The 10,000-nt window shown below is 39.2% G+C and overlaps 1 long non-coding RNA gene across 1 annotated transcript in view; it reads right to left on the bottom strand.

Annotated features, from left to right (window-relative positions):
• Nucleotides 1–2,110, bottom strand: part of LOC142626742 (uncharacterized) — a 13,784-nt gene extending 11,674 nt beyond the window's left edge. Inside the window, exons 1-2 of the long non-coding RNA XR_012842630.1 lie at nt 1,855–2,110; nt 493–554 (exon numbers count right to left, since the gene is read on the bottom strand). This is a non-coding gene — a long non-coding RNA (uncharacterized LOC142626742). The remainder of the gene's footprint in view (nt 1–492; nt 555–1,854) is intronic.
• Between the last annotated feature and the right edge of the window lie 7,890 nt (nt 2,111–10,000).

Raw genomic sequence — 10,000 nt, forward strand, 5'->3', positions numbered from 1 at the left:
CCCACAATGCTAGGTATTCCCAGGATCACATTATAATACATATCTTCAACCATTGGGGTAGGTTGGCATCCTCCACAAGTTGGTCGTAACCATCAAGGGTAGGTACAGCAGAGCCAATCTCACTTTTAATGGCCAATCAGATAATATTTTCTATGGAAAGCTAGTAATTTAACTCCTACTAGCCGAGTTCAAATCACCAGAGGACATAACCCGAAAAAATTTCATACTTATACATTATACTGAAAATTCTTATTTTGCATAACATTTCATAATGATAGCATTTCCATTCTTTTTCTTTAAACATCATGTTCGTGGAATTAGTAATAGCATCAATATGCTTAAATCACATACATAAGGTTTCGAAAGCTCACGAACATATCTTTGTTTGAAACATGATTATATGTCATATCTCTAATTAAAAACTTTTTAATGCATAATATACTTTAAAATAATCTCATGACTTACCAAATGCTCATATAACTTATCTCTTACCTGAAAGCTGAGGAACTGAGAGCCTAAAGTCGAAGGAGCTTAAACTTGGGTACTGATAACACCTAAGCCAAATATCAAAGCTTATTACTATCAATTACTTCTTATAATAAACTTACACATTCATATCAAAGCCTATCTCTTAAAATCAAGGAAGTCCTAATCCCACCTCAATGAGGTTCCCACAAACACAAGATACATTCATCAAACAACACGATATATCAAATCATAGAGAAACCAACATTCTCACATTAATATCATATCTCTAGAAGAGCCAACTTCATTTCAAAAGGTTCTTTGAGATTAGGGCCAACAAAACATGCATAAACATAAAATCCTTTAAGCATGGTCATGTAACCATATACACTCACATGGCAATGTACAACACGTTGAACAAGACGGCAATATGAAAAAGTAGTAGAATGGTTTAGAACCCCCCCCCCCCTTTAAGTACTAAACCTTGAATAAAGTTATAAAAAATTTATCTATGATTTAGACATACCAAATGATGAGCATATTAATTTATAGCTCAAATCGTTCACCCTAACTTTAGAATTAAATCCTCAGAGTCAGAGTTATCATTTACTGTTTACTGTGCATTTCAGCAAAATATACTTCATTTGTAAAATACATATGGGCTATCTAAACACATCCAATCTTCATGAAATTTCACAGAGAAACTTCCCTAGATGTCTAGTAGATACCATATCAATTTCAGGGCCAAATCATAAAACCATGATTTAATAAAAATCGTACTAGACAACATGCTCAAATCTGTCCTGACAGAATTTCATGCAACTTAAAAATTAAACCAATATTTTTATATTGATCCAATTGCTTGAGACCACTTCCATTAGAACCATATGTGTCTTATAATTCATAAGAACTACTCCTATCATCCTAATTCACTATATAAAATTTAATACATAATTTATCATGTGTAAACACAGAATCTGTCACAGTGATAACTTTGCAACATTGTCTTGTAAATTCATAAACAATTATCAAACGATGGTATTTTCATATGAAAATTTTTATACACTCATTAGAAATGTTATAAAGCACTTATATATAGTCATTTAACCATTTATAGCAAAATTAAATACAAAAAAAATCCCAGCAGTAACATCAAAAGTACTCACCCTACTTTATCTTACTTCCTTAATCATATACTATCATTAATTAGTAAAAACCCTAATTTACCTTCAACAAATCACCAACACAGTTTCAAAGCTTCTTAAAACAGCATATATATATAGACTCACAAATTCATGATTTCCTAATTTTACAAATCACAAAATACCATTACTAAAAATTCTTTGAAGAAATCGTGGATTCTAAGATGAGGGTAGCTAGAGCCCTTACCAAGTTTCTTGTTCTTGAGGGGAAAATAGGAATAGAATTACTCTTACTTGAAAGGATTTCCCTTTCCTAGTGGCTGGACCCAAAAGTATGAGAGGTAGAGAGCTTGAGAGAGTTGTTGAGTCTTCTAGTTTCTTTGAGAGAGTATGAAGAAGAAATGAGATGGAACTTATCTTTCTTTTTGAGGTGTGGACCTGTGGGTTTGAGAGGATAGACTCAAGAGAGCTTCTAGCTCTTTCCTTAAAGTGAGGTGAGAATTCTGATTTATTGGACCCGTGGGAATAGAGAGGGAGATAGCTTCTTGGAAGTTCTAGTGTCTTGAGAAAAGTCAAAGAAGAAGCTAGGTGGAGCTTGTTCATTGCATGGCCAGCCAAGTCTTGGTCTTTGGGGTTTAAGTAGATAATATGTGTCAACATGCATGATGCTTTGGCTTTACATATGTTGGATTTCACTTGGTTGCATGTGTGGGTGGAAATTTCTACTATAACATCTCATGCATCATACCTAATTAAAACACTATGTATCTAACAATTTAAACCACTTAATATAGTTTTGTACATACTTAGTATATATTTATAATACAAATAGCCATTCAATTATTTATACTCTTTACAATTCTTATTCAATGACATTATAAAATAATATGTTTATTAAATACTCTTCTATTAATTATAGAAAAAAAGTAGCTTAAAATAATAATTAACCACTCAAACACATAGTTTAACTATAAAGTTGGGTCGGGGAGTTACAGTGTGGATGTAGCTTTTTAGCTATCATTCACACCCCTAACCTTCTAAATCTTTTTCCTAGCATGTTTCTTGCTCTTTGTGCTATAATAACTTGTTTTATTACTTTTTTTGAAATGCTTCTTACTTTATCTTGTTTCTAACACGTTTTTGGCTCGAATCCATGTTCTTTTATGCTTGCTCACATGTTGTTTGTCCTGATCTACGTGCTTTATGCTTTTGCTATGTGTTGGTGCCTAGATCTATCTTTTCTGTGTTGTTTAGCTAGATCCACATGTTTCTATGCTTGTTCACATGCTAGTTGTCTTGATCTACGTGTTTCGAATTTACGCCATGTTTTCCCATGCTTTGTTCATCTTTTTGCTCTATGGTGATGTTAGGGTTACATGCTCACATGCTTGTATGATGTTTGGTTATGCCTTGCTTGGATCTATGTGTTTATGCCTATTTTGCCATGCTATAGGGTTAGATCTATGTCTTCACGTGCTTATATGCTTGGATTCACGTTCTTCCATGTTTAGTTGCTAGGATTTACATGTTTACATCTATCTTTCCTATGCATATATGCCTAGATTAGTGCTTTCATATGCTTGTGTGCTTGGATCTATGTTCTCTACATGCTTCATGTCATCTTCCAGGCTATGTTTGTCATGCCATGTGCTATTGTACCCCTTTTGTTGCTTTTATCCCTTTTTCTTATGTGTTGGCCTATTGGTTTGGACTCGATCTCGACCCTATGGTCCTGGTCCTCGTCCACACACCTTAGCCCATATTAAAAGGTTTGGATCATTCTTATTTGCATGTCTATGCTTGCTTGCTTCTATGCTTTATGCTTGTGTTAGCCTCTCTAGTTTTAGGCTTTGCCACGTTTGACGCCCTTAGCGGGTTTGTGTTTGTGTGGTTACATCTGATGCCCACGAGGCCTTGTTTAGATGTAACCACCTGGGATGCGTCTTCGGATGCTGGGTTGCTTCGTGCATACCTTTCCCTTTTCTGATCCGTGTGGTGATATGCTTGCCATGCTTGTTTACTCCACCTGTTGGCTTTCTATGCATCTTTACACGCTTGCTTACATGCACATGCATGAGTCTTGCTTGCTAGTGTGTTGTCCATACTTCAACATAATGAAGTTATGGACATTCGATCCAAACCTACATTCGTCCCTCGCGGACACTACCTTTTGTTTTCCTTTTGCTTGTTCGTCTTATTTCTTGTTTGCTTGTTTGCTTTCTAGCTTCCTTGCTTGTCCATTTATCCTTGCTTGTCATGTTTCCCACCACATGCTATGCTTGCCATGTCTATCATGCTTATCTGCTTTATGCCTCCTTCGTGTGCTCTTTGGATCTTTCCCTTCCATTGCTTGTCTGCTAGTTTCTTGTCTTTGCCTTTGCATGTACATACATGAAGCAAGGACACTTGGAGCTAGGGCACAGTCTCCCAGGTGCAAGCAGAAAGGCGTGGATGCAAGCATATAGATTTGAGCCAAGCAGCTGCGTCCAGTAGGTTTAGAGGTCTAGCTTATCCCATTTGGTTATGTACTCTTTTAAAACTCTATTCTTTCCTCCCTCATTTCTCTCTTAGATGGTTTGTATTAGGTATATCATGTCGTGTACCATTCATCCTCATCTCTCTTATATTTTGGGCCACGCTCTAGGGATGTAGGCATTTACTTTCTTGCAATGTTTGCTTGCATTGTGCATGATGTATGTATATATATACCTGCTCCCCCCTTCCGGTGTGATTGTCACAATCCGTGTCACCTAAGGCAAAGCGATGCCAAATTTTTGCCACAAAAGTAAGGTGACATGTCGCTAGATTTTCGTTGTGGAAATCTAGTACTTTGCCCGAATGCCTTAGGAAAGAAAAGATTGGGACCACACCCATTCAAAAGCCAAACCTCAAAGCTCCCATGCATGCAAAGCCCCAAAAGCCATGCCAAAATCATGTTTTTTACTACGAATCTCAAAAAATTAAGGTTTTGTCTAAACAAAGGACTGTCCTCAGACAGGCGTTGTGGGGTGCCTAACACCTTCTCCATATGTAACCAAACTTCTAGACTCAAGAATCAAGACTTTTTGCCATCCACATTAGATTAGGAAAAATGCTTTTTTCTTAGCCTAGGATTGGTAATAAAATCAACTAGAAACAGGTGACCAATCACACCTTAGAAAAACCCAAAAATTGGTGGCAACTTCACTTACCTTTGGTAATCATCTAAAATTTGGCCAAGATTCCTGCCACACCTCGAAAGGTAGACTTACTCTCCTCCACTGAAAGGGAGAGAGTACCTGAAGCTCCGCATGATCCACACACACGATCATTGAGAGGGGCCTCCAATGGGCCCACACGCGCGGGAGCGTCACCACGGTGAGTGGTTAAACGAGGGCTCGACAGCAGTTCTTCGTCTCAAGGCCGGTCGTCGACAGACTGTCGACTCCACTAGGGATCGGTGAGAGTTTGGCCTTTAGAGCTTTTGATAAAACAATAATCTCTGGACATTGGTTTTCAAAAACACAAAATTGGCATTGTTTCTGGGGCTTTCCTTTTGAAAAAGGCTTATACTAACCCTAGTAAACTATTTTCAAAAGAGCATAAAAATCTTTTTCCAAAAAATCCTTTTCCGAGAGAAGGTGTAAGGTATTTTCATGGGGCTTTACCGCTTTCCTCACGTGCTTTACCACTTTCCTCATATGCTTTACTGCTTTCCTCACATGCTTTACGGCTTTCCTTCACTTGCAAACATAGGGTAGCAAAATTTAATTTCTGCTGTACCTTTATCTACTTTCATATATATATATATATATATATATATATATATATATATATATATATATATATATATATCTCTATTATGCTTTGAACAAGTCTTTCCCCTTCATTAAGGATTGCATGACATATACACCTTTTTTGAGCTGAACTCGGGCTCTACACTTTTGGCGTAGTCACAGCTCTTTGGAGATTTCATCACCCCATTTGCAGATGCCCAGACACAAACATCTACAGTGTTACCCATAGTTAGATCTGGGGCTGACTTTGTAGGCACTTCTAGGTCCATGGGTGGACAGGAGTAGTTGAAAAGGCCCCCTCGATTATTCCTGCCCCATAACTTCCATGACGGGAGGGGTATGGCGATTGAGTCCCACTAGGCTAGGAACAACCTACCAGTTAAGCCTTTGCATACACTTGGCCTAGTTATGTCAAACTTGTGAGGACTAGATTAAGCCCAGAGCCCATGCGGACTAAGAAAAGCCCAAAGAGTGAACATCCAAGCCTAGGAAAGGATACCCTTATAGGGCTAGAGGTTAGGGGAAACTGTCTTGTGACAGGTGCGCCCTTTTTGCTTGCGCTAAAGAAATTGTGCTCTACTCCAGGTTCTTTCTATCCTGCTTGCACAACATCCATGATTAAATCCCTAGGGAAAGCAACCCCTTTGCTTGTACATGCTAGATCATACCCATCCCTAAGGGTTTACAACCCTACAAGGGCACTCATGCATAAACTAAATGGTTCCATCACCTAATTATGCAAAGATAAAATTTGTGGCAAGAAATCGGAACTCTGCTCAGGAGGAAATTCTGCCGAAAAATTTCCAAGAAGTCCCAGATGTCATGAATCCAGGGGCTCCCCAAGAGATTCAAAGTCCTGGAGATCTATGCCGTCCAAATTGCCAAGAGATGTCAAAATTGCCAAGAGGTCCAAGATATCAAGAATCCTGGGGCTCCTTCGAAATGTCCAAGAGATCCACGCTGTCCATGTTGCAAGAGATCCAAGTGTCCCAAAGCTTCCCCGAGAAGTCTACATTGTCAGAAGCCAAGCTTTTCCTCACGATTGCATTTCCTTATATTGTAAAAGGCCCACTATTGGAGCCAATTACCTAGCATTGAAAAAGCAAATCTTGTACCAGTATATAGTCAAAAGGAGGGTCCTTCCCACATTACAAAAAATATGATGAAAGTTTTGGTTACTTGCCAATCTAGTGCATTAATCTTGCATCATGGTAGAAAATCACATTGATGAATACCTGGTCAAGGGTGCAAAGCCATATTTTTTTGAAAATGGTAGGTGCATGTTAAATAACAAGGATATAAACTAACTTGACTTTGGTGTTGTGTTTCCAAATTATCAAATGGACCCTGTCTCTGTCACCTCCCATCCATTCACAGGATCAAAGGATTGCTAAAAAGAATCAGGCTAAGCTATTGCCATGCCGTGATCCCATCATTACTATGTCTCGCATAAGAGAGATGTCTACTAGTGGTACTTCTCCCCATGAGGAAAAACTCAGGAGATTACTCTTCTAAATGAGCAAGTGTCATAGTCAAGAAGGTCCCTGAATCGAGAATGAAAATTAGCCCCCACCAGTACAAGATCAGGGCCACAACATACTGCTCCAGGGCGATGATCAAGAAACAGATCCTTCTAAGGATAAAAACCTTGAAACAGGGCATGGCCAAGTCAAGAGCCAAGTGGAAACTCTAGCTGAAAAGCTTCACATCATGGAGGGCTCCAGCCCCCACGGAATTGTTGATCTAGACAGTCTGACCAACTTCCCTCAGGTCATTATGCCTCCTAAGTTGAAGGCCCCAGAGTTTGGCAAGTATGATGGTACTGGAGATCCCTGCACTTATTTGCGCATGTTCTGTAGGAAGATGGCTTCTTATGGGAATAATCACCCTTTGCTTTGATTTTCCCTGATAGTCTGACTGGCCCTGCGACCACATGGTATGTGAGACTGGAAAACACCTCCAATTGGAGGGAGACGGCCAATTCCTTTCTGGAATATTACTGAAAGTACGACCAGAGGTGGCGTGAGCTAGCCTCACAAGTGCAACCCCCCATGATGGAAGATGAGATTATTAAGTGGTTCATTGATAACCGTAAGCCTCCTTACTATGAGTAGATGATTAGTGCCCAAGTCACTCGTTTTGCTAACTTGATTCCTATTGAGGAGCGTATCGATGAGGGTATTAAGACGAAGAAGATCGTTGACCCGACTATCCTTTATTCTCTGATGGAACAGCAGCTCAAGGGAAGTGACGCCAAGGTCGAAGAAGGAGATGTCCATATGGTGGCTGAAGATAGGGGGTACAATTGGCTAACTCGTTACCTGTCCGAAAGGCCAAAGGAAATTCATATCTCATGAGGAATCTAGGGAAGAAGCTGAAGAAGTCCCACCACTTCCTTATGTCGGTTATCGAGTTGTACTCCTCTCTGTTAAATGAGGGCTTGATCGCTCCAGTTGTCCCTGAGCCGATCACCAATCTCTCGGAAGGTTACAAACCCTCAAAGACTTGTAAGTTTCACTATGATGCTCCAGGGAATTCGAAAGAAGAATGTCACCTATTAAGGCTGATGAGAATCAACAAGCATTCAAGGATCCATAGCATGTTCCAGTTGGGCCTATTACAAGAGCAAGATCCAAGAAGATCCAAGAAGCACTTAATGGGCTGATTCAAGAGATTTGGGCCGATTCTAACGCAGGATATTCCAAGCTTGGCCCAAAGGAAGATGAAAGTGTAGTAAATTTAATTCAAGCTATTTAGGGCTGATCTGACTTAATTGGGAGTGATTTATGGCATGAATTAATGGCTGATTGACTTTCCGGCTTTCCGTATCAGTTAAGGCAGATTTTTTCCTATTTTGGATCTGCTAATTCAGACCAAATCAACTTTTATTTAGGGTTTTATTATTTAGTACGTTTTTTAGGTATTTTCCTTGTTTTTAGGTGCATTTAATGCTTTTTAGGTCAAACTTGATTCCTGATATGGTAAGGTATCAATTAAGGGTTATTTTAGAATATATTTTCTTGTCTGTCAAGTTTTGTGGAGTCCTTAAATAGGCCCTTAAGTCTGTAAACGTTTTTCATAGAATATTATTGAATAAAATTAAGAAAATGTGAGGCTTTGCTCTCTTTTGGTTCTTCAAGAACTGTGAACTTATCAAGGATTCTTCCTTGTGGCGTTTAAACTTTATACCTTTGGTTCGTGATTCTTTATAATCATTGGGTCAAGGTCAACTTATACCTTTGGTTCGCGTTTCAATTATAAACGTTGGGTCAGGGTTTCTATCATAAATCTGATTTTTAGCTTTCCTGGGTTAAATATTCCAATATTTTTGTTGGGTCTCAAAGCGTGTCGATTGAGGTTCGCATCATTTGGTATCAGAGCACAGGTTCTAAAATCAGTTTTCTATCCCATTATTTTTTTTTTGTTTCCTGTTATCATCCTATCCTATTCCTTTTGTGTTCTTGATTCATCGTTCTTATTTTTTTTGTTTTTGTTGAAGTGCACTAGGTTAAAATCTCCCCTTCCTATGTCTCAATTAGGCCCGTTCAACACATGTGAGCACCACTTTGGTAGCCCGGGACATAGCCTAGAAGAGTGCAAGTCCCTTAGGGGGATGGTTCAAGGCTTGATTGACAATAACATCATTCAATTTGAAAATGCCACAATCACCGATTCATCCCCAATGAGCTATGAGGGTCAGGTTAATGTGTTGATCAAGAACAAAGGTCAAGAGGGCTCATTCGTTATAGGCCTCCCTACGACTCCATATTCTCATAGAGTATCGTATCCTTCTCTGTTACTAAACAAGGGCAATCCAGGGAGCGACATTTCCCAATCAAGTGGCACAACTGCCTTGGACCTTTTGTCAGTCCCGTTATCCCTACTATTGCTAATACTGTTAAAGACGAAGTTGGTAGAATTGATGGCATCTGAGATCCAATCAAAACTTTCACTAGAGACTTACAATTCTGAAAATCATTGTGACTATCATGGGGCGATGGTTGGCCACTCCACTAACATGTGCGAGCTACTTAAGCAGAAGGTTCAAGGTCTTATCAAAGGTGGCTAGTTAGAGCCCAAAGTGCATTTGTCCACATCAATGGGCGAACTAGATATTCAGACGGTCCTTAGAAGGAAATCAAGATCCAGAATTGCTCCTTGAAAGCTCGAGCTTATACGCCCGAGTAGTTGGACAGTTGAGCCCTGTTTCTCATAAGCACACTCGACTTGAGGCAGCGCAAAGTTGGCCATATGCTGTGGAAGAAGTCCCCAAAACCAAACGTCATCTCACTATCTTTATATTTTTGTTATTCTCGCATTTCCTGTTTCCTTTATGTCATTATGTTTGAGCATGAGACAACTTAAATTCAGTTTGTAATTAAGCTTTGAAACTCTTCCTGCGCCTTAAGCACACTACCTGAGTGCCATGTGCGATGATGATCCTTTTTATTAGTATAATATTTTGTCCTGCTGGAGTTTATTTTTCTTAGACGGTTTCTAACTTCCCCTATTTTGTTTCCATGGTTGACTCAATAGGGTAAAATATTGGAATTCCCAACATCTCTACCCAAGCATTACCAAAATCTTGAGGACGTGCTCGAAATTTAATCCCAAGCA

This window comes from Castanea sativa, chromosome 3 (assembly GCF_040712315.1).
Source record: "Castanea sativa cultivar Marrone di Chiusa Pesio chromosome 3, ASM4071231v1".
Classification (NCBI taxonomy): Eukaryota; Viridiplantae; Streptophyta; class Magnoliopsida; order Fagales; family Fagaceae; genus Castanea; species Castanea sativa.